This window comes from Entelurus aequoreus, linkage group LG01, assembly GCF_033978785.1.
Source record: "Entelurus aequoreus isolate RoL-2023_Sb linkage group LG01, RoL_Eaeq_v1.1, whole genome shotgun sequence".
NCBI classification, from domain to species: domain Eukaryota; kingdom Metazoa; phylum Chordata; class Actinopteri; order Syngnathiformes; family Syngnathidae; genus Entelurus; species Entelurus aequoreus.
Genome location: NC_084731.1, coordinates 88,441,702 through 88,465,986, shown reverse-complemented (window position 1 = coordinate 88,465,986; position 24,285 = coordinate 88,441,702). Strand labels below are relative to the sequence as shown.

The following is a 24,285-nucleotide window of genomic DNA, read 5'->3' as shown; positions in this document are numbered from 1 at the left end:
ACGGATGCACGAAGCACCCGTACCACGTCAGTTGTACAAAGTCAGAAATGTGTTTTGCAACGGTCATTGGTTGAAGTCTTTGAGCGGGAACTTTTGTGTCTTAGGAAACTGCTGCAGGAATATGGACTTGGAGGTGGAAAAAGTATACAACTCTAACAAGAGCGTACAGACGTTCCCTTCTCATGTGCTCTATTGACTCCTTGGTGTAGTCCGTGTTGAGGGTGAGGTTGTTGTTTCCACACAATGTCACCAGACAGGCCATCTCCCTCCTGTGTGTTGCTCCGTGCCGACCAGCGATACATGCTATCACTGCGGTGTGATCCGAATACAGGAACAAATACAAGTGGCCTGAGTGTCTAAGGTAGGGGCGCAGGTCTTCAAACGACAGGTTGACAAAAACATACATGTCCACCTTTTAGCCATACCAAGTCAATGGAACAAAACTGTCCTTTGATATATTGAATAATTGATGTTGAAGATGAATACATTTTTGTTTCTGGCACAGATGCCATGAACCTTCCTGAATCCACTTCTCTTTTGGAAAGTCTACCCTTTTTCACTATCCTTGGGCTTCATCCTTAAAACTGTGTGGGGAAGTCAGACCAAAAGCCTTCGTAATCTGCATACGTACAAAATGATTTAGGTTGATAAAACATGGCATATTTACGCTTTCACCCATTTTGTGTTGTATTTGGACTACTGCGCACATCCTCACCCCTGGTTGTGTTCTTTTTGATCACATTCCTAGCGTAAAGAACTCCAAAGCTAATGTTTTGGCCCGATTTCCACAAGCTTTCCAGAGCATTCCAAATGAGGACCAAGCCAGGTCTTATTGCTTAGGTCAGGAAAGATACAATTGCAGTACCAGAACAGAAATGGCAGTGGTGGGATTCGAACCCACGCCTCCTGAGAGACTGGAGCCTAAATCCAGCGCCTTAGACCACTCGGCCACACAACCTCCGTCTACCTGTTTCAGAGGATCAATTTATCGGCATTATGAGACGGCAAACGTATGACTTGGCATCGCTTTGGTTGTGGCGTTGCAAGGACAAGCCTGGATCGTTTGCTTGTCCTTTAGAAAACACTGGATAAAGCAGTCCTCGTTAGTATAGTGGACAGTATCTCCGCCTGTCACGCGGAAGACCGGGGTTCGATTCCCTGACGGGGAGATGGTTTTGGTTCCTCTTATTTTCATCAGTGAACATCTTGTTCAACCTTGAGCAGTGACCACAGTATGCCTCTCTGATAATTGTGAAGCGTGGACCCGGAGATACTGCACAGTCCTACAGATATCACAGTACTGTACTACCGTTTGTTGCATTCCTCGAAATCAGGATGTATAACAAGTTTTCAAAAAGGAAAAATTGTGTATTAGAGTAAGTGACTCAAATTCAGTATTTCGGATTGATTTGAAACCAAGAATATATGTAAAATATTAGAAGGGATTTGAACCTTTTCTTACTGACAAATTTGTCAGCATTTCATCTTTTTAAGTCCACAGTGTCGGTACCTCTACTGTTGGAAGTGCAGTTCTGCGGAAGAAACAAACGCCTCTACTTTGGGGTGCATTAGTACTATTTGACAAGGACAAATTATTTTCGTCTCAGAAAACAGACAAGATTCTCACCAGGAAAACATAAGCGATGGTATTTCAATCTACACCTCCATAAAGCTAGGAAACATGTACAGTTAGCAGAGTGGCGCAGCGGAAGCGTGCTGGGCCCATAACCCAGAGGTCGATAGATCGAAACTATCCTCTGCTATCTTGAGTGTTTTACGTGAAAGGTATCCGCTAAGTTCCACCTGGACTCTTTGTTTTCACATCATAAGAACACCCATTGTGCAGACTTCCACGCTGAAGAACAGTTGAACAATTTTCCTGTTGCCTTTGTCAACGTTGCCAATGTCAATGTTAATGATTTGCATCCAATGAGCATAAACAAGAGAACTGTGGAAATCAATTGTAAATTGACTGCTCCCAGACCTGTTAGACCGTGTTTCCCTGACCGGGAATCGAACCCGGGCCGCGGCGGTGAGAGCGCCGAATTCTAGCCACTAGACCACCAGGGAGCTGACAACACACCCAGACTCTTGCCTCCTCCTGACTTGGCATCGCCTCCGTGCCGACCAGCGATACATGCTATCACTGCGGTGTGATCCGAATACAGGAACAAATACAAGTGGCCTGAGTGTCTAAGGTAGGGGCGCAGGTCTTCAAACGACAGGTTGACAAAAACATACATGTCCACCTTTTAACCATACCAAGTCAATGGAACAAAACTGTCCTTTGATATATTGAATAATTGATGTTGAAGATGAATACATTTTTGTTTCTGGCACAGATGCCATGAACCTTCCTGAATCCACTTCTCTTTTGGAAAGTCTACCCTTTTTCACTATCCTTGGGCTTCATCCTTAAAACTGTGTGGGGAAGTCAGACCAAAAGCCTTCGTAATCTGCATACGTACAAAATGATTTAGGTTGATAAAACATGGCATATTTACGCTTTCACCCATTTTGTGTTGTATTTGGACTACTGCGCACATCCTCACCCCTGGTTGTGTTCTTTTTGATCACATTCCTAGCGTAAAGAACTCCAAAGCTAATGTTTTGGCCCGATTTCCACAAGCTTTCCAGAGCATTCCAAATGAGGACCAAGCCAGGTCTTATTGCTTAGGTCAGGAAAGATACAATTGCAGTACCAGAACAGAAATGGCAGTGGTGGGATTCGAACCCACGCCTCCTGAGAGACTGGAGCCTAAATCCAGCGCCTTAGACCACTCGGCCACACAACCTCCGTCTACCCGTTTCAGAGGATCAATTTATCGGCATTATGAGACGGCAAACGTATGACTTGGCATCGCTTTGGTTGTGGCGTTGCAAGGACAAGCCTGGATCGTTTGCTTGTCCTTTAGAAAACACTGGACAAAGCAGTCCTCGTTAGTATAGTGGACAGTATCTCCGCCTGTCACGCGGAAGACCGGGGTTCGATTCCCTGACGGGGAGATGGTTTTGGTTCCTCTTATTTTCATCAGTGAACATCTTGTTCAACCTTGAGCAGTGACCACAGTATGCCTCTCTGATAATTGTGAAGCGTGGACCCGGAGATACTTTCATCTTTTTAAGTCCACAGTGTCGGTACCTCTACTGTTGGAAGTGCAGTTCTGCGGAAGAAACAAACGCCTCTACTTTGGGGTGCATTAGTACTATTTGACAAGGACAAATTATTTTCGTCTCAGAAAACAGACAAGATTCTCACCAGGAAAACATAAGCGATGGTATTTCAATCCACACCTCCATAAAGCTAGGAAGCATGTACAGTTAGCAGAGTGGCGCAGCGGAAGCGTGCTGGGCCCATAACCCAGAGGTCGATAGATCGAAACTATCCTCTGCTATCTTGAGTGTTTTACGTGAAAGGTATCCGCTAAGTTCCACCTGGACTCTTTGTTTTCACATCATAAGAACACCCATTGTGCAGACTTCCACGCTGAAGAACAGTTGAACAATTTTCCTGTTGCCTTTGTCAACGTTGCCAATGTCAATGTTAATGATTTGCATCCAATGAGCATAAACAAGAGAACTGTGGAAATCAATTGTAAATTGACTGCTCCCAGACCTGTTAGACCGTGTTTCCCTGACCGGGAATCGAACCCGGGCCGCGGCGGTGAGAGCGCCGAATCCTAGCCACTAGACCACCAGGGAGCTGAAAACTCACCCAGACTCTTGCCTCCTCCTGACTTGGCATCGCCTCCGTGCCGACCAGCGATACATGCTATCACTGCGGTGTGATCCGAATACAGGAACAAATACAAGTGGCCTGAGTGTCTAAGGTAGGGGCGCAGGTCTTCAAACGACAGGTTGACAAAAACATACATGTCCTCCTTTTAGCCATACCAAGTCAGTGGAACAAAACTGTCCTTTGATATATTGAATAATTCATGTTGAAGATGAATACATTTTTGTTTCTGGCACAGATGCCATGAACCTTCCTGAATCCACTTCTCTTTTGGAAAGTCTACCCTTTTTCACTATCCTTGGGCTTCATCCTTAAAACTGTGTGGGGAAGTCAGACCAAAGGCCTTCGTAATCTGCATACGTACAAAATGATTTAGGTTGATAAAACATGGCGTATTTATGCTTTCACCCATTTTGTGTTGTATTTGGACTACTGCGCACATCCTCACCCCTGGTTGTGTTCTTTTTGATCACATTCCTAGCGTAAAGAACTCCAAAGCTAATGTTTTGGCCCGATTTCCACAAGCTTTCCAGAGCATTCCAAATGAGGACCAAGCCAGGTCTTATTGCTTAGGTCAGGAAAGATACAATTGCAGTACCAGAACAGAAATGGCAGTGGTGGGATTCGAACCCACGCCTCCTGAGAGACTGGAGCCTAAATCCAGCGCCTTAGACCACTCGGCCACACAACCTCCGTCTACCCGTTTCAGAGGATCAATTTATCGGCATTATGAGACGGCAAACGTATGACTTTGGATCGCTTTGGTTGTGGCGTTGCAAGGACAAGCCTGGATCGTTTGCTTGTCCTTTAGAAAACACTGGACAACGCAGTCCTCGTTAGTATAGTGGACAGTATCTCCGCCTGTCACGCGGAAGACCGGGGTTCGATTCCCTGACGGGGAGATGGTTTTGGTTCCTCTTATTTTCATCAGTGAACATCTTGTTCAACCTTGAGCAGTGACCACAGTATGCCTCTCTGAAAATTGTGAAGCGTGGACCCGGAGATACTGCACAGTCCTACAGATATCATAGTACTGTACTACCGTTTGTTGCATTCCTCGAAATCAGGATGCATAACAAGTTTTCAAAAAGGAAAAATTGTGTATTAGAGTCAGTGACTCAAATTCAGTATTGCGGATTGATTTGAAACCAAGAATATATGTAAAAGATTAGAAGGGATTTGAACCTTTTCTTACTGACAAATTTGTCAGCATTTCATCTTTTTAAGTCCACAGTGTCGGTACCTCTACTGTTGGAAGTGCAGTTCTGCGGAAGAAACAAACGCCTCTACTTTGGGGTGCATTAGTACTATTTGACAAGGACAAATTATTTTCGTCTCAGAAAACAGACAAGATTCTCACCAGGAAAACATAAGCGATGGTATTTAAATCTAAACCTCCATAAAGCTAGAAAGCATGTACAGTTAGCTGAGTGGCGCAGCGGAAGCGTGCTGGGCCCATAACCCAGAGGTCGATAGATCGAAACTATCCTCTGCTATCTTGAGTGTTTTACGTGAAAGGTATCCGCTAAGTTCCACTTGGACTCTTTGTTTTCACATCATAAGAACACCCATTGTGCAGACTTCCACGCTGAAGAACAGTTGAACAATTTTCCTGTTGCCTTTTTTGAAAATGTCAATGTTAATGATTTGCATCCAATGAGCATAAACAAGAGAATTGTGGAAATCAATTGTAAATTGACTGCTCCCAGACAGGTTAGACCGTGTTTCCCTGACCGGGAATTGAACCCGGGCCGCGGCGGTGAAAGCGCCGAATCCTAGCCACTAGACCACCAGGGAGCTGCCAACTTGCCCAGACACTTGCCTACTGCCTGCTTTTTTGACGGATGCACGAAGCACCCGTACCATGTCAGTTGTACAAAGTCAGAAATGTGTTTTGCAACGGTCATTGGTTGAAGTCTTTGAGCGGGAACTTTTGTGTCTTAGGAAACTGCTGCAGGAATATGGACTTGGAGGTGGAAAAAGTATACAACTCTAACAAGAGCGTACAGACGTTCCCTTCTCATGTGCTCTATTGACTCTTTGGTGTAGTCCGTGTTGAGGGTGAGGTTGTTGTTTCCACACAATGTCACCAGACAGGCCATCTCCCTCCTGCGAGTCGCTCCGTGCCGACCAGCGATACATGCTATCACTGCGGTGTGATCCGAATACAGGAACAAATACAAGTGGCCTGAGTGTCTAAGGTAGGGGCGCAGGTCTTCAAACGACAGGTTGACAAAAACATACATGTCCTCCTTTTAGCCATACCAAGTCAATGGAACAAAACTGTCCTTTGATATATTGAATAATTGATGTTGAAGATGAATACAATTTTGTTTCTGGCACAGATGCCATGAACCTTCCTGAATCCACTTCTCTTTTGGAAAGTCTAACCTTTTTCCACTATCCTTGGGCTTCATCCTTAAAACTGTGTGGGGAAGTCAGACCAAAAGCCTTCGTAATCTGCATACGTACAAAATGATTTAGGTTGATAAAACATGGCGTATTTACACTTTCACCCATTTTGTGTTGTATTTGGACTACTGCGCACATCCTCACCCCTGGTTGTGTTCTTTTTGATCAATTGTCAATTATTCATTTTAATAGCAGAAGCTTGTATGCAAACTACAACAACATTAAGAACTTTTTGGAACACATCAACGAACCCTTCAAAGTGATTGCTGTTACAGAAACATGGATTGATGATAAAAAAGGAATAGATTTTGATCTGGAGGGATATGAACTAAACTACATCAACAGAACCAACAAAAATGGAGGAGGAGTAGCTGTGTACGTGATGAAGAACCTGAACTACAAAGTGGTAAAAAACATGTCATTTGCTATAGATAATATCTTAGAATGTATAACCATTGAAATATGTCAGGAAAAAAGCAAAAACATTTTCATCAGTTGTATATATAGATCACCTAAGTCAAGTATAGAAACATTTGAAGAATGGATCAAGGCTACTTACATGGATAATGGTGAAAGAATAATGTTCTTATGTGGTGACTTTAATATTGACTTATTGAACCCTAACAAGCAAAAGTCTATTGATGACTTCATTGATACAATGTACAGCATCAGTTTATATCCAAAAATCACAAAGCCAAGTAGAATCACAGCACACTGTGCCACGCTTATTGATAATATTTTTACCAATGAGTTTGACAATAACACTACAAGTGGTCTACTTATTACCGACGTTAGTGATCATCTGCCAGTTTTTACAATATATGATGGACACTACAAGAAGAAAATGGAAGACAAAAGGACATTTCGAAGACTGTGCACAGAGAAGAGGATGACTGCTTTCAAAATTGAGCTACAAAAGCAAGATTGGGACAATGTGTACAATGAAAAAGAGGTTGATGAAGCATATGAACATTTCTTAAACAAGTGCATAATCATTTATGACAAACATTGTCCATGGATACAACTTAGTAATAAACAGAGAAAGAATAACCAACCATGGATGACAAAAGGATTAAAAAATGCTTGTAAGAAGAAGAATACACTATATAGAGAATTTATAGCACAAAGAACTATAGAGGCAGAAATTAAGTACAAAAAGTATAAAAACAAGTTAACAGAAATACTACGATCATGTAGAAAAGAATATTACAGTGAATTATTGGACAGGAACAAAAATAATATGAGAGCAACATGGGGCATCCTCAATAGCATTATTAAAAATGGCACAAAGAGGGACTACCCTCAATATTTTTTAGACGGAAATAAAAACAATGACAACATAAAGGAAGTAGTTGAAAGCTTCAATAATTATTTTGTAAATATTGGACCAAAATTGGAAGAAAGGATTCCAGACCCAGTTCCAATTGAGGACTATAATGATACCATAGAGCGAAATCCCAACTCCATGTTCCTCAGTAATGTGACACAGGAGGAAATAGTTATAATCGTGAAAAAATGTAAATCTAAGACTTCAACTGATTGTAATGGAATTGATATGGATACGATAAAAAAGGTTATAGAAGAGATCTCAGGACCATTAATGTATATTAGTAACCTATCATTTCAAACAGGTACATTTCCAAACAAAATGAAAATAGCTAAAGTTGCACCAATTTATAAGACTGGAGATAAACATCAATTTACAAATTATAGACCTGTTTCTTTACTTCCACAATTTTCTAAAATCATTGAAAAACTGTTTAATAACAGATTAGAGAGTTTCATAAATAAAAATAGAATACTCGAAGAGAACCAATATGGATACAGAGCTAATGTCTCAACTTCAATGGCTTTAATTGAAATTACAGGAGAAATTACCAATGCAATAGACAGTAAAAAATGTGCAGCAGCAGTTTTTATGGATCTAACTAAAGCATTTGACACAATTAATCACAATATTTTAATCAAAAAACTAGAACGATATGGCATCAGAGGGCTAGTCTTAAACTGGATAAGAAGTTATCTAACGAACAGGAAACAATACGTGAAGCTAGGCGAACACATGTCTACAACGCTAAATATATCCTGTGGTGTACCTCAGGGATCAATATTAGGACCTAAATTATTCAATCTCTATATAAATGACATTTGTAAAGTTACAAAAGATTTAAAGTTAGTATTATTTGCGGATGATACAACAGCGTTTTGTTCAGGAGAGAACACACAGGAGATAATACAAATAATAGCAGAAGAAATTAACAAATTAAAAAGATGGTTTGACAAAAACAGACTATCGTTGAATCTTAGTCAAACTAAAATAATGCTATTTGGTAATAGTAGAAGAGAAAGTCAAACACAAATACAAATAGACGGAATAGAAATTGAAAGAGTAAATGAAACCAAATTTCTAGGTATAATGATTGATGATAAATTGAACTGGAAATCTCACGTAAAAAATATACAACATAAAGTAGCAAGAAACACGTCAATAATGAATAAAGCAAAACATGTTCTAGACAAAAAATCACTTCATAGTCTATACTGCTCACTAGTGTTACCATATCTGAGTTACTGTGTAGAAATATGGGGAAATAATTACAAAAGTACACTTCATTCATTAACGGTGTTACAAAAAAGATCAGTTAGAATAATACATAATGTTGGATATAGAGAACATACAAATCCTTTATTTATTGAATCAAAGATACTGAAATTCCACGACATAGTGAATTTGCAAACAGCTAAAATTATGCACAAAGCAAACTATAACCTGCTACCCAAGAATATACAACAATTCTTCTCAACAAAAGAGGAGAAATATAATCTTAGAGAAAAATGTAATTTAAAACATTTGTACGCACGTACAACACTTAAGACCTTCAGTATATCAGTATGTGGAATTAAATTATGGAATGGATTAAGCAAAGCAATCAAACAATGTACTAATAGGATCCACTTCAAGAAACTCTTCAAACTTAAAGTGTTTACAAAGTACAAAGAAGAAGAACCATGACAAACATTTTCAATTTATTTCATCCATTCATTCATTCATTCTTAAAGTAATCTTACTTATCTCATCATATGAAATATGACTTTCTTCACCAATTATTATTATTAAATTCTTACTATTATTTATTTAATTTTTTTATTGTGATTACATATGGAGTTTATTGTGAAAAAATTTGAGAACAGGAAGTGAATAAAAAAAGTTTCAGCAACTGTTATGTAAAGAAAAGGGGTAGGATTAAATAAGCTCTGCTTCTTCCTACTCCTTTTCGAACATGTTGAAAAGAGAAACTGGAAATTGTGATGTATCATGTTGTATGCTTGCATGTTCGAAATAAACTCAAACTCAACTCAACTCAACTCAACATTCCTAGCGTAAAGAACTCCAAAGCTAATGTTTTGGGCCGATTTCCACAAGCTTTCCAGAGCATTCCAAATGAGGACCAAGCCAGGTCTTATTGCTTAGGTCAGGAAAGATACAATTGCAGCACCAGAACAGAAATGGCGGTGGTGGGATTCGAACCCACGCCTCCTGAGAGACTGGAGCCTAAATCCAGCGCCTTAGACCACTCGGCCACACAACCTCCTTCTACCCGTTTCAGAGGATCAATTTATCGGCATTATGAGACAGCAAACGTATGACATGGCATCGCTTTGGTTGTGGCGTTGCAGGGAGAAGCCTGGATCGTTTGCTTGTCCTTTAAAAAACACTGGAAAAAGCAGTCCTCGTTAGTATAGTGGACAGTATCTCCGCCTGTCACGCGGAAGACCGGGGTTCGATTCCCTGACGGGGAGATGGTTTTGGTTCCTCTTATTTTCATCAGTGAATATCTTGTTCAACCTTGAGCAGTGACCATAGTATGCCTCTCTGAAAATTGTGAAGCGTGGACCCGGAGGTACTGCACAGTCCTACAGATATCATAGTACTGTACTACCACGGTGACTTCCGGTTCCGGTTCACCGTGCGTGACTGCTCGCCGTCTGTTCGCTGTTGCGAAAAAGCTAAGTAGCGCTCTATCTGTGTGCTTTTAATTGTTCTACAGCTTTCTTTATCACTTCTCAAACATTTTTAGTGGTACTATTTAACTTGCAAATCACCCGATCTCTGTCCACCCTTTCCTCAGCTAGCTAGCTGCTAAGCTAGCGCGGAGAAAGGCAGCGCCGGTCAGTAAGAAGCTACTCCTACAGACCGCGACCACTTCCCTGAGGACAGCAGGAACTTCACTCGGTGACAGAAAACACTGTGAGTAATGGCTTCCTGCGCGTCTTGCACCATACTCACGGAGAGGTTGGCTCTGCTAGAGGGCCGTGTCCGCCAGTTAGAGCAGAGTAATGTCGTAACTTTAGATGTTGCGGACACATCTGCTAGCGTTAGCTGTAGCGAGCTAACTAGCCCAGCTTGTAGCAGTCCTAAGCGGCCTACAAGCTACGGTGTACCGGTTGAGACGCATAATAGATTTAGCTCTTTAGCTAGTCCTACACCCCAGTCTACCGGGCACCACACCTTAGTTATAGGGGACTCCATCACCCGAAACATAAAGCTTAGCAAACCAGCCACAATAAAGTGTATCCCCGGGGCCAGAGCACCTGACATTGAAGCTAATCTTAGGGAGCTAACTCGCAACAGGCCTAGTAAACACGTACGACAGGCTAATCGCACCACTAATTATGCGAATATAGTTGTACACGTTGGCTCCAATGACACTAGAATGAGACAGTCAGAGATTACAAAGAGAAACATAGCCAGGACTTGTGATCTCGCCAGAAAGATGTCCAGGCATCGAGTAATTGTCTCTGGCCCCCTGCCTGCGAGAGGCAATGATGAGAGATATAGCAGATTAGTCTCGCTTAACAAGTGGTTGGCTAGCTACTGTAGGACGCAGGGACTAACGTTTATTGATAACTGGCCCTCTTTCTGGGGCAAACCAGGCTTGCTGATGAGAGACGGCCTTCACCCTAACCAGGAAGGCGCCATCATCCTGTCTAGAAACATAGACTACTATTTAAGTCTCACTTGACTGACTACACTAGAGCAAGCCCGGTCACAGGCAATTACAATGTCTGTTAGTCCGGGTGAGGAGTCAGTTAAGCTAGAACTAGCCAGCGCCAGGCTGGATAATCCATGTACGCATAGCAATTCTCTTAGAATAATACACAATTCACATAATGTTTTTTCTGTTGTGTCTGTGTCAGAGGTGGACATGCATTCTACTGAGGTGGCAAATTATGATATGTCCAGTCTATTGCAGCACCAAGCAAACAATCGGAAAATTCCCGTCATATCAATTCCTAGATATGGTCGAAACTATTTAAAGTGCACTACGCATAATAAACGCAACATTGTTAATATTGCCACTACGGATAATCTTAACAAAAACTCGTCAAAACAGCCCAATACCTATAATATGGGCTTTTTAAACATAAGATCATTGTCTCCCAAGGCGTTATTGGTTAATGAGGTCATTAGAGACAACAATCTTAACGTCATTGGTCTTAGCGAAACCTGGCTCAAACCGGACGAATTTTTTGCGCTCAATGAGGCATCTCCTCCTAACTATACGAATGCGCATGTTGCCCGCCCTCTTAAAAGGGGAGGGGGTGTCGCACTAATATACAATGAAAATTTCAACCTTACCCCTAACCTAAATAATAAATATAAATCGTTTGAGGTGCTTACTATGAGGTCTGTCACACCGCTACCTCTCGACCTGGCTGTTATCTACCGCCCCCCTGGGCCCTATTCGGACTTTATCAGTGAATTCTCAGAGTTCGTTGCTGATCTAGTGACGCACGCCGACAATATAATCATAATGGGGGACTTTAATATCCATATGAATACCCCATCGGACCCTCAGTGCGTGGCGCTCCAAACCATAATTGATAGCTGTGGTCTTACACAAATAATACATGAACCCACGCATCGCAACGGTAATACAATAGATCTAGTGCTTGTCAGGGGTGTCACCACCTCCAAAGTTATGATACTTCCATATACTAAAGTAATGTCCGATCATTACCTTATAAAATTTGAAGTTTTGACTCTTTGTCAACAAGTTAATAATAATAATAACTGCTATAGCGGCCGCAACATTAATGCTGCCACAACGATGACTCTTGCTGACCTACTGCCTTCGGTAATAGCACCATTCCCAAATTATGTCGGCTCTATTGATAAACTCACTAACAACTTTGACGATGCCTTGCGCGAAATTATTGATAGTATAGCACCGCTAAAGCAAAAAAGGGCCCCTAAAAGGCGCACCCCATGGTTTACAGAAGAAATTAGAGCTCATAAATTATCATGTAGAAAACTGGAACGCAAATGGCGCGCGACTAAACTTGAGGTTTTCCATCAAGCATGGAGTGATAGTTTAATAACTTATAAACGCATGCTTACCTTAGCTAAAACTAAATACTACTCAAATCTCATCCGCCTCAACAAAAACGATCCTAAATTTCTGTTTAGTACAGTAGCATCGCTAACCCAACAAGGGACTCCTCCCAGTAGCTCCACCCACTCGGCAGATGATTTTATGAATTTCTTTAATAAGAAAATTGAACTCATTAGAAAGGAGATTAAAGACAACGCATCCCAGCTACAACTGGGCTCTATTAACACAAATACGACTGTATATACGACGGACACTGCCCTCCAAAATAGTCTCTCTATTTTTGATGAAATAACATTAGAGGAATTATTACAGCGTGTAAGTGGGATAAAACAAACAACATGTTTACTTGACCCACTTCCTGGGAAACTTATCAAGGAACTGTTTGTATTATTAGGTCCATCAGTGTTAAATATTATAAACTTATCACTTTCCTCCGGCACTGTTCCCCTAGCATTCAAAAAAGCGGTTATTCATCCTCTGCTCAAAAGACCTAACCTCGATCCTGACCTCATGGTAAACTACCGACCGGTCTCCCACCTTCCGTTTATTTCCAAAATTCTCGAAAAAACTGTTGCACAGCAGCTAAATGAACACTTAGTGACTAACAATCTCTGTGAACCTTTTCAATCCGGTTTCAGGGCAAATCACTCTACGGAGACAGCCCTCGCAAAAATGACTAATGATCTATTGCTAACGATGGATTCTGATGCGTCATCTATGTTGCTGCTTCTTGATCTTAGCGCCGCTTTCGATACCGTCGATCATAATATTTTATTAGAGCGTATCAAAACACGTATTGGTATGTCAGACTTAGCCTTGTCTTGGTTTAACTCTTATCTTACTGACAGGATGCAGTGCGTCACCCATAACAATGTGACCTCGGACTATGTCAAGGTAACGTGCGGAGTTCCCCAGGGTTCGGTTCTTGGCCCTGCACTCTTTAGTATTTACATGCTGCCGCTGGGTGACATCATACGCAAGTACGGTGTTAGCTTTCACTGTTATGCTGATGACACTCAACTCTACATGCCCCTAAAGCTGACCAACACGCCGGACTGTAGTCAGCTGGAGGCGTGTCTTAATGAAATTAAACAATGGATGTCCGCTAACTTTTTGCAACTCAACGCTAAGAAAACGGAAATGCTGATTATCGGTCCTGCTAGACACCAACATCTATTTAATAATACCACCTTAACATTTGACAACCAAACAATTAAACAAGGAGACTCGGTAAAGAATCTGGGTATTATCTTCGACCCAACTCTCTCGTTTGAGTCACACATTAAGAGTGTTACTAAAACGGCCTTCTTTCATCTCCGTAATATCGCTAAAATTCGTTCCATCTTGTCCACTAGCGACGCTGAGATCATTATTCATGCGTTCGTTACGTCTCGTCTCGATTACTGTAACGTATTATTTTCGGGCCTCCCTATGTCTAGCATTAAAAGATTACAGTTGGTACAAAATGCGGCTGCAAGGCTTTTGACAAAAACAAGAAAGTTTGATCATATTACGCCTATACTGGCTCACTTGCACTGGCTTCCTGTGCACTTAAGATGCGACTTTAAGGTTTTACTACTTACGTATAAAATATTACACGGTTTAGCTCCAGCCTATCTCGCCGATTGTATTGTACCATATGTCCCGACAAGAAATCTGCGTTCAAAGAACTCCGGCTTATTAGTGATTCCCAGAGCCAAAAAAAAGTCTGCGGGCTATAGAGCGTTTTCTATTCGGGCTCCAGTACTCTGGAATGCCCTCCCGGTAACAGTTAGAGATGCTACCTCAGTAGAAGCATTTAAGTCCCATCTTAAAACTCATTTGTATAATCTAGCCTTTAAATAGACCCCCCCTTTTTTAGACCAGTTGATCTGCCGTTTCTTTTCTTCTCTCCTCTTCTCCCCTGTCCCTTGCGAGGGGGAGTTGCATAGGTCCGGTGGCCATGGATGAAGTGCTGGCTGTCCAGAGCCGGGACCCCGGGTGGACCACTAGCCTGTGCATCGGTTGGGGACATCTCTGCGCTGCTGACCCGTCTCCGCTCGGGATGGTTTCCTGTTGGCCCCGCTGTGGACTGGACTCCCGCTGATGTGTTGGATCCACTGTGGACTGGACTTTCACAATGTTATGTCAGACCCACTCGACATCCGTTGCTTTCGGTCTCCCCTAGAGGGGGGGGGTTACCCACATATGCGGTCCTCTCCAAGGTTTCTCATAGTCATTCACCGACGTCCCACTGGGGTGAGTTTTTCCTTGCCCGTATGTGGGCTCTGTACCGAGGATGTCGTTGTGGCTTGTACAGCCCTTTGAGACACTTGTGATTTAGGGCTATATAAATAAACATTGATTGATTGATTGATGATTGATACCGTTTGTTGCATTCCTCGAAATCAGGATGCATAACAAGTTTTCAAAAAGGAAAAATTGTGTATTAGAGTCAGTGACTCAAATTCAGTATTGCGGATTGATTTGAAACCAAGAATATATGTAAAAGATTAGAAGGGATTTGAACCTTTTCTTACTGACAAATTTGTCAGCATTTCATCTTTTTAAGTCCACAGTGTCGGTACCTCTACTGTTGGAAGTGCAGTTCTGCGGAAGAAACAAACGCCTCTACTTTGGGGTGCATTAGTACTATTTGACAAGGACAAATTATTTTCGTCTCAGAAAACAGACAAGATTCTCACCAGGAAAACATAAGCGATGGTATTTAAATCTACACCTCCATAAAGCTAGGAAGCATGTACAGTTAGCAGAGTGGCGCAGCGGAAGCGTGCTGGGCCCATAACCCAGAGGTCGATAGATCGAAACTATCCTCTGCTATCTTGAGTGTTTTACGTGAAAGGTATCCGCTAAGTTCCACTTGGACTCTTTGTTTTCACATCATAAGAACACCCATTGTGCAGACTTCCACGCTGAAGAACAGTTGAACAATTTTCCTGTTGCCTTTTTTGAAAATGTCAATGTTAATGATTTGCATCCAATGAGCATAAACAAGAGAATCGTGGAAATCAATTGTAAATTGACTGCTCCCAGACAGGTTAGACCGTGTTTCCCTGACCGGGAATCGAACCCGGGCCGCGGCGGTGAGAGCGCCGAATCCTAGCCACTAGACCACCAGGGAGCTGCCAACTTACCCAGACTCTTGCCTCCTGCCTGCTTTTTTGACGGATGCACGAAGCACCCGTACCACGTCAGTTGTACAAAGTCAGAAATGTGTTTTGCAACGGTCATTTGTTGAAGTCTTTGAGCGGGAACTTTTGTGTCTTAGGAAACTGCTGCAGGAATATGGACTTGGAGGTGGAAAAAGTATACAACTCTAACAAGAGCGTACAGACGTTCCCTTCTCATGTGCTCTATTGACTCCTTGGTGTAGTCCGTGTTGAGGGTGAGGTTGTTGTTTCCACACAATGTCACCAGACAGGCCATCTCCCTCCTGTGTGTCGCTCCGTGCCGACCAGCGATACATGCTATCACTGCGGTGTGATCCGAATACAGGAACAAATACAAGTGGCCTGAGTGTCTAAGGTAGGGGCGCAGGTCTTCAAACGACAGGTTGACAAAAACATACATGTCCTCCTTTTAGCCATACCAAGTCATTGGAACAAAACTGTCCTTTGATATATTGAATAATTGATGTTGAAGATGAATACATTTTTCTTTCTGGCACAGATGCCATGAACCTTCCTGAATCCACTTCTCTTTTGGAAAGTCTACCCTTTTTCACTATCCTTGGGCTTCATCCTTAAAACTGTGTGGGGAAGTCAGACCAAAAGCCTTTGTAATCTGCATACGTACAAAATGATTTAGGTTGATAAAACATTGCGTATTTACACTTTCACCCATTTTGTGTTGTATATGGACTACTGCGCACATCCTCACCCCTGGTTGTGTTCTTTTTGATCACATTCCTAGCGTAAAGAACTCCAAAGCTAATGTTTTGGCCCGATTTCCACAAGCTTTCCAGAGCATTCCAAATGAGGACCAAGGCAGGTCTTATTGCTTAGGTCAGGAAAGATACAATTGCAGTACCAGAACAGAAATGGCAGTGGTGGGATTCGAACCCACGCCTCCTGAGAGACTGGAGCCTAAATCCAGCACCTTAGACCACTCGGCCACACAACCTCCGTCTACCCGTTTCAGAGGATCAATTTATCGGCATTATGAGACGGCAAGCGTATATGACTTGGCATCGCTTTGGTTGTGGCGTTGCAAGGACAAGCCTGGATCGTTTGCTTGTCCTTTAGAAAACACTGGACAACGCAGTCCTCGTTAGTATAGTGGACAGTATCTCCGCCTGTCACGCGGAAGACCGGGGTTAGATTCCCTGACGGGGAGATGGTTTTGGTTCCTCTTATTTTCATCAGTGAACATCTTGTTCAACCTTGAGCAGTGACCACAGTATGCCTCTCTGAAAATTGTGAAGCGTGGACCCGGAGATACTGCACAGTCCTACAGATATCATAGTACTGTACTACCGTTTGTTGCATTCCTCGAAATCAGGATGCATAACAAGTTTTCAAAAAGGAAAAATTGTGTATTAGTGTAACAGTCAGCGTTCTGCGTTGTGTATTTTCTTAGTGAGGCACACACACCGGAGTTGAATCACAGGGATTTATTCACCTTTTTTTTGGAAAAAACAAAAACAGGGCGTCACACACAGTCCACGGCAAACGGAATCTCTCTCCACAGCTCCGAGCGTCAGTGCTCACTCAATTCAATTATACATGTTTAAATGTGGAAATGGAAATAATAATAATAAAGGTAAAAAAAAAGCATAATAGTCTCAAATAAATTAATTAAATAAAACACAGTATATAAAATATATACTTCAGCAAATAACAATATATATTAAGAAAAAGGATCCTTAAATGTGCAGCAATACACCTCATCTTTCCCACCCACATCAATTCTTTTTATATTTTTTATACAATAAACTAAGCCAAAAAAACTCATAACAGACATACCTTTTTTTTTGGAAAAAACAAAAACAGGGTGTCACACACAGTCCACGGCAAACGGAATCTCTCTCCACTAAAGAATAAAGAAAAAAATACACACTCATATAAATGCTACAGCGGCACACAAGATGTCCACACAGACACACAGCAGAGCCCCTGACCCGTGCACAAACTCATGAGACAGGAGACCCCACAACAACTGCAGCTAGCAGTAAGCTAACCAAGCTAATCCACACATCCTTTAGCATACAAAAGTTCGTTTTTTTTTCAACAATTCAACAGCCATTCGGGAATTCAACACACATGCACACCAACAAGTCACAAAACAGTGTGCATTCCCACAAAACACTTTTAAAAACGACAACCAAAAAGTTTATAAAAAAAACAAAAGGAGAGAGACATAAACATGACTTACCAGCTCCGAGCGTCAGTGCTCACTGAAGCTGGTCACAAAGGTGCGACGCCAAATCACCCCCCAGGGAAACAAAAAGGTATGTAACGGAAAATAATAGAGTGGAACCTATTTACAATGAGAAACACTTTTGGGGAAGTTCACAACAAAAAATGATGTGAATAATTGAACAAAATTAAAATAAAATAAAATAAAATTTAGCTCGGCTACATTAGAGTCAGTGACTCAAATTCAGTATTGCGGATTGATTTGAAACCAAGAATATATGTAAAAGATTAGAAGGGATTTGAACCTTTTCTTACTGACAAATTTGTCAGCATTTCATCTTTTTAAGTCCACAGTGTCGGTACCTCTACTGTTGGAAGTGCAGTTCAGCGAAGAAACAAACGCCTCTACTTTGGGGTGCATTAGTACTATTTGACAAGGACAAATTATTTTCGTCTCAGAAAACAGACAAGATTCTCACCAGGAAAACATAAGCGATGGTATTTAAATCTACACCTCCATAAAGCTAGGAAGCATGTACAGTTAGCAGAGTGGCGCAGCGGAAGCGTGCTGGGCCCATAACCCAGAGGTCGATAGATCGAAAATATCCTCTGCTATCTTGAGTGTTTTACGTGAAAGGTATCCGCTAAGTTCCACTTGGACTCTTTGTTTTCACATCATAAGAACACCCATTGTGCAGACTTCCACGCTGAAGAACAGTTGAACAATTTTCCTGTTGCCTTTTTTGAAAATGTCAATGTTAATGATTTGCATCCAATGAGCATAAACAAGAGATTCGTGGAAATCAATTGTAAATTGACTGCTCCCAGACAGGTTAGACCGTGTTTCCCTGACCGGGAATCGAACCCGGGCCGCGGCGGTGAGAGCGCCGAATTGTAGCCACTAGACCACCAGGGAGCTGCCAACTTACCCAGACTCTTGCCTCTTGCCTGCTTTTTTGACGGATGCACGAAGCACCCGTACCACGTCAGTTGTACAAAGTCAGAAATGTGTTTTGCAACGGTCATTGGTTGAAGTCTTTGAGCGGGAACTTTTGTGTCTTAGGAAACTGCTGCAGGAATATGGACTTGGAGGTGGAAAAAGTATACAACTCTAACAAGAGCGTACAGACGTTCCCTTCTCATGTGCTCTATTGACTCCTTGGTGTAGTCCGTGTTGAGGGTGAGGTTGTTGTTTCCACACAATGTCACCAGACAGGCCATCTCCCTCCTGTGTGTCGCTCCGTGCCGACCAGCGATACATGCTATCACTGCGGTGTGATCCGAATACAGGAACAAATACAAGTGGCCTGAGTGTCTAAGGTAGGGGCGCAGGTCTTCAAACGACAGGTTGACAAAAACATACATGTCCTCCTTTTAGCCATACCAAGTCATTGGAACAAAACTGTCCTTTGATATATTGAATAATTGATGTTGAAGATGAATACATTTTTCTTTCTGGCACAGATGCCATGAACCTTCCTGAATCCACTTCTCTTTTGGAAAGTCTACCCTTTTTCACTATCCTTGGGCTTCATCCTTAAAACTGTGTGGGGAAGTCAGACCAAAAGCCTTTGTAATCTGCATACGTACAAAATGATTTAGGTTGATAAAACATTGCGTATTTACACTTTCACCCATTTTGTGTTGTATTTGGACTACTGCGCACATCCTCACCCCTGGTTGTGTTCTTTTTGATCACATTCCTAGCGTAAAGAACTCCAAAGCTAATGTTTTGGCCCGCTTTCCACAAGCTTTCCAGAGCATTCCAAATGAGGACCAAGGCAGGTCTTATTGCTTAGGTCAGGAAAGATACAATTGCAGTACCAGAACAGAAATGGCGGTGGTGGGATTCGAACCCACGCCTCCTGAGAGACTGGAGCCTAAATCCAGCGCCTTAGACCACTCGGCCACACAACCTCCGTCTACCCGTTTCAGAGGATCAATTTATCGGCATTATGAGACGGCAAGCGTATGACTTGGCATCGCTTTGGTTGTGGCGTTGCAGGGACAAGCCTGGATCGTTTGCTTGTCCTTTAGAAAACACTGGACAACGCAGTCCTCGTTAGTATAGTGGACAGTATCTCCGCCTGTCATGCGGAAGACCGGGGTTCGATTCCCTGACGGGGAGATGGTTTTGGTTCCTCTTATTTTCATCAGTGAACATCTTGTTCAACCTTGAGCAGTGACCACAGTATGCCTCTCTGAAAATTGTGAAGCGTGGACCCGGAGATACTGCACAGTCCTACAGATATCATAGTACTGTACTACCGTTTGTTGCATTCCTCGAAATCAGGATGCATAACAAGTTTTCAAAAAGGAAAAATTGTGTATTAGTGTAACAGTCAGCGTTCTGCGTTGTGTATTTTCTTAGTGAGGCACACACACCGGAGTTGAATCACGGGGATTTATTCACCTTTTTTTTGGAAAAAACAAAAACAGGGCGTCACACACAGTCCACGGCAAACGGAATCTCTCTCCACAGCTCCGAGCGTCAGTGCTCACTCAATTCAATTATACATGTTTAAATGTGGAAATGGAAATAATAATAATAAAGGTAAAAAAAAAGCATAATAGTCTCAAATAAATTAATTAAATAAAACACAGTATATAAAATATATACTTCAGCAAATAACAATATATATTAAGAAAAAGGATCCTTAAATGTGCAGCAATACACCTCATCTTTCCCACCCACATCAATTCTTTTTATATTTTTTATACAATAAACTAAGCCAAAAAAACTCATAACAGACATACCTTTTTTTTTGGAAAAAACAAAAACAGGGTGTCACACACAGTCCACGGCAAACGGAATCTCTCTCCACTAAAGAATAAAGAAAAAAATACACACTCATATAAATGCTACAGCGGCACACAAGATGTCCACACAGACACACAGCAGAGCCCCTGACCCGTGCACAAACTCATGAGACAGGAGACCCCACAACAACTGCAGCTAGCAGTAAGCTAACCAAGCTAATCCACACATCCTTTAGCATACAAAAGTTCGTTTTTTTTTCAACAATTCAACAGCCATTCGGGAATTCAACACACATGCACACCAACAAGTCACAAAACAGTGTGCATTCCCACAAAACACTTTTAAAAACGACAACCAAAAAGTTTATAAAAAAAACAAAAGGAGAGAGACATAAACATGACTTACCAGCTCCGAGCGTCAGTGCTCACTGAAGCTGGTCACAAAGGTGCGACGCCAAATCACCCCCCAGGGAAACAAAAAGGTATGTAACGGAAAATAATAGAGTGGAACCTATTTACAATGAGAAACACTTTTGGGGAAGTTCACAACAAAAAATGATGTGAATAATTGAACAAAATTAAAATAAAATAAAATAAAATTTAGCTCGGCTACATTAGAGTCAGTGACTCAAATTCAGTATTGCGGATTGATTTGAAACCAAGAATATATGTAAAAGATTAGAAGGGATTTGAACCTTTTCTTACTGACAAATTTGTCAGCATTTCATCTTTTTAAGTCCACAGTGTCGGTACCTCTACTGTTGGAAGTGCAGTTCAGCGAAGAAACAAACGCCTCTACTTTGGGGTGCATTAGTACTATTTGACAAGGACAAATTATTTTCGTCTCAGAAAACAGACAAGATTCTCACCAGGAAAACATAAGCGATGGTATTTAAATCTACACCTCCATAAAGCTAGGAAGCATGTACAGTTAGCAGAGTGGCGCAGCGGAAGCGTGCTGGGCCCATAACCCAGAGGTCGATAGATCGAAACTATCCTCTGCTATCTTGAGTGTTTTACGTGAAAGGTATCCGCTAAGTTCCACTTGGACTCTTTGTTTTCACATCATAAGAACACCCATTGTGCAGACTTCCACGCTGAAGAACAGTTGAACAATTTTCCTGTTGCCTTTTTTGAAAATGTCAATGTTAATGATTTGCATCCAATGAGCATAAACAAGAGAATCGTGGAAATCAATTGTAAATTGACTGCTCCCAGACAGGTTAGACCGTGTTTCCCTGACCGGGAATCGAACCCGGGCCGCGGCGGTGAGAGCGCCGAATCGTAGCCACTAGACCACCAGGGAGCTGCCAACTTACCCAGACTCTTGCCTCTTGCCTGCTTTTTTGACGGATGCACGAAGCACCCGTACCACGTCAGTTGTACAAAGTCAGAAATGTGTTTTGCAACGGTCATTGGTTGAAGTCTTTGAGCGGGAACTTTTGTGTCTTAGGAAACTGCTGCAGGAATATGGACTTGGAGGTGGAAAAAGTATACAACTCTAACAAGAGCGTACAGACGTTCCCTTCTCATGTGCTCTATTGACTCCTTGGTGTAGTCCGTGTTGAGGGTGAGGTTGTTGTTTCCACACAATGTCACCAGACAGGCCATCTCCCTCCTGCAAGTCGCTCCGTGCCGACCAGCGATACATGCTATCACTGCGGTGTGATCCGAATACAGGAACAAATACAAGTGGCCTGAGTGTCTAAGGTAGGGGCGCAGGTCTTCAAACAACAGGTTGACAAAAACATACATGTCCACCTTTTAGCCATACCAAGTCAATGGAACAAAACTGTCCTTTGATATATTGAATAATTGATGTTGAAGATGAAAACTTTTTTTTTTCTGGCACAGATGCCATGAACCTTCCTGAATCCACTTCTCTTTTGGAAAGTCTAACCTTTTTCACTATCCTTGGGCTTCATCCTTAAAACTGTGTGGGGAAGTCAGACCAAAAGCTTTTGTAATCTGCATACGTACAAAATGATTTAGGTTGATAAAACATGGCGTATTTACACTTTCACCCATTTTGTGTTGTATTTGGACTACTGCGCACATCCTCACCCCTGGTTGTGTTTTTTTTGATCACATTCCTAGCGTAAAGAACTCCAAAGCTAATGTTTTTGGCCTGATTTCCACAAGCTTTCCAGAGAATTCCAAATGAGGACCAAGCCAGGTCTTATTGCTTAGGTCAGGAAAGATACAATTGCAGTACCAAAACAGAAATGGCAGTGGTGGGATTCGAACCCACGCCTCCTGAGAGACTGGAGCCTAAATCCAGCGCCTTAGACCACTCGGCCACACAACCTCCGTCTACCCGTTTCAGAGGATCAATTTATCGGCATTATGAGACAGCAAACGTATGACATGGCATCGCTTTGGTTGTGGCGTTGCAGGAACAAGCCTGGATCGTTTGCTTGTCCTTTAGAAAACACTGGACAACGCAGTCCTCGTTAGTATAGTGGACAGTATCTCCGCCTGTCACGCGGAAGACCGGGGTTCGATTCCCTGACGGGGAGATGGTTTTGGTTCCTCTTATTTTCATCAGTGAACATCTTGTTCAACCTTGAGCAGTGACCACAGTATGCCTCTCTGATAATTGTGAAGCGTGGACCCGGAGATACTGCACAGTCCTACAGATATCATAGTACTGTACTACCGTTTGTTGCATTCCTCGAAATCAGGATGCATAACAAGTTTTCAAAAAGGAAAAATTGTGTATTAGAGTCAGTGACTCAAATTCAGTATTGCGGATTGATTTGAAACCAAGAATATATGTAAAAGATTAGAAGGGATTTGAACCTTTTCTTACTGCCAAATTTGTCAGCATTTCATCTTTTTAAGTCCACAGTGTCGGTACCTGTACTGTTGGAAGTGCAGTTCTGCGGAAGAAACACACGCCTCTACTTTGGGGTGCATTAGTACTATTTGACAAGGACAAATTATTTTCGTCTCAGAAAACAGACAAGATTCTCACCAGGAAAACATAAGCGATGGTATTTCAATCTACACCTCCATAAAGCTAGGAAGCATGTACAGTTAGCAGAGTGGCGCAGCGGAAGCGTGCTGGGCCCATAACCCAGAGGTCGATAGATCGAAACTATCCTCTGCTATCTTGAGTGTTTTACGTGAAAGGTATCCGCTAAGTTCCACTTGGACTCTTTGTTTTCACCTCATAAGAACACCCATTGTGCAGACTTCCACGCTGAAGAACAGTTGAACAATTTTCCTGTTGCCTTTGTCAACGTTGCCAATGTCAATGTTAATGATTTGCATCCAATGAGCATAAACAAGAGAATTGTGGAAATCAATTGTAAATTGACTGCTCCCAGACAGGTTAGACCGTGTTTCCCTGAACGGGAATCGAACCCGGGCCGCGGCGGTGAGAGCGCCGAATCCTAGCCACTAGACCACCAGGGAGCTGACAACTTACCCAGACTCTTGCCTCCTGCCTGCTTTTTTGACGGATGCACGAAGCACCCGTACCATGTCAGTTGTACAAAGTCAGAAATGTGTTTTGCAACGGTCATTGGTTGAAGTCTTTGAGCGGGAACTTTTGTGTCTTAGGAAACTGCTGCAGGAATATGGACTTGGAGGTGGAAAAAGTATACAACTCTAACAA

The 24,285-nt window shown here is 42.1% G+C and overlaps 13 non-coding genes across 13 annotated transcripts; all 13 read right to left on the bottom strand.

Annotated features, from left to right (window-relative positions):
* Nucleotides 1-876: 876 nt before the first annotated feature.
* On the bottom strand, nt 877-958 carry trnal-uag (transfer RNA leucine (anticodon UAG)). The gene has a single exon. It is a non-coding gene; the product is annotated as a tRNA-Leu (tRNA).
* Nucleotides 959-1,998: 1,040 nt separating this feature from the next.
* On the bottom strand, nt 1,999-2,070 carry trnae-cuc (transfer RNA glutamic acid (anticodon CUC)). Its single transcript has one exon. It is a non-coding gene; the product is annotated as a tRNA-Glu (tRNA).
* Nucleotides 2,071-2,713: 643 nt separating this feature from the next.
* Nucleotides 2,714-2,795, bottom strand: trnal-uag (transfer RNA leucine (anticodon UAG)). The gene has a single exon. It is a non-coding gene; the product is annotated as a tRNA-Leu (tRNA).
* Nucleotides 2,796-3,630: 835 nt separating this feature from the next.
* On the bottom strand, nt 3,631-3,702 carry trnae-cuc (transfer RNA glutamic acid (anticodon CUC)). The gene has a single exon. It is a non-coding gene; the product is annotated as a tRNA-Glu (tRNA).
* A 643-nt stretch (nt 3,703-4,345) lies between these two features.
* trnal-uag (transfer RNA leucine (anticodon UAG)) lies at nt 4,346-4,427 on the bottom strand. Its single transcript has one exon. It is a non-coding gene; the product is annotated as a tRNA-Leu (tRNA).
* Nucleotides 4,428-5,461: 1,034 nt separating this feature from the next.
* On the bottom strand, nt 5,462-5,533 carry trnae-uuc (transfer RNA glutamic acid (anticodon UUC)). Its single transcript has one exon. It is a non-coding gene; the product is annotated as a tRNA-Glu (tRNA).
* Nucleotides 5,534-9,656: 4,123 nt separating this feature from the next.
* trnal-uag (transfer RNA leucine (anticodon UAG)) lies at nt 9,657-9,738 on the bottom strand. Its single transcript has one exon. It is a non-coding gene; the product is annotated as a tRNA-Leu (tRNA).
* Nucleotides 9,739-15,595: 5,857 nt separating this feature from the next.
* Nucleotides 15,596-15,667, bottom strand: trnae-cuc (transfer RNA glutamic acid (anticodon CUC)). The gene has a single exon. It is a non-coding gene; the product is annotated as a tRNA-Glu (tRNA).
* A 919-nt stretch (nt 15,668-16,586) lies between these two features.
* Nucleotides 16,587-16,668, bottom strand: trnal-uag (transfer RNA leucine (anticodon UAG)). Its single transcript has one exon. It is a non-coding gene; the product is annotated as a tRNA-Leu (tRNA).
* A 3,070-nt stretch (nt 16,669-19,738) lies between these two features.
* On the bottom strand, nt 19,739-19,820 carry trnal-uag (transfer RNA leucine (anticodon UAG)). The gene has a single exon. It is a non-coding gene; the product is annotated as a tRNA-Leu (tRNA).
* Nucleotides 19,821-21,897: 2,077 nt separating this feature from the next.
* Nucleotides 21,898-21,969, bottom strand: trnae-cuc (transfer RNA glutamic acid (anticodon CUC)). Its single transcript has one exon. It is a non-coding gene; the product is annotated as a tRNA-Glu (tRNA).
* A 920-nt stretch (nt 21,970-22,889) lies between these two features.
* On the bottom strand, nt 22,890-22,971 carry trnal-uag (transfer RNA leucine (anticodon UAG)). Its single transcript has one exon. It is a non-coding gene; the product is annotated as a tRNA-Leu (tRNA).
* Nucleotides 22,972-24,011: 1,040 nt separating this feature from the next.
* trnae-cuc (transfer RNA glutamic acid (anticodon CUC)) lies at nt 24,012-24,083 on the bottom strand. Its single transcript has one exon. It is a non-coding gene; the product is annotated as a tRNA-Glu (tRNA).
* Between the last annotated feature and the right edge of the window lie 202 nt (nt 24,084-24,285).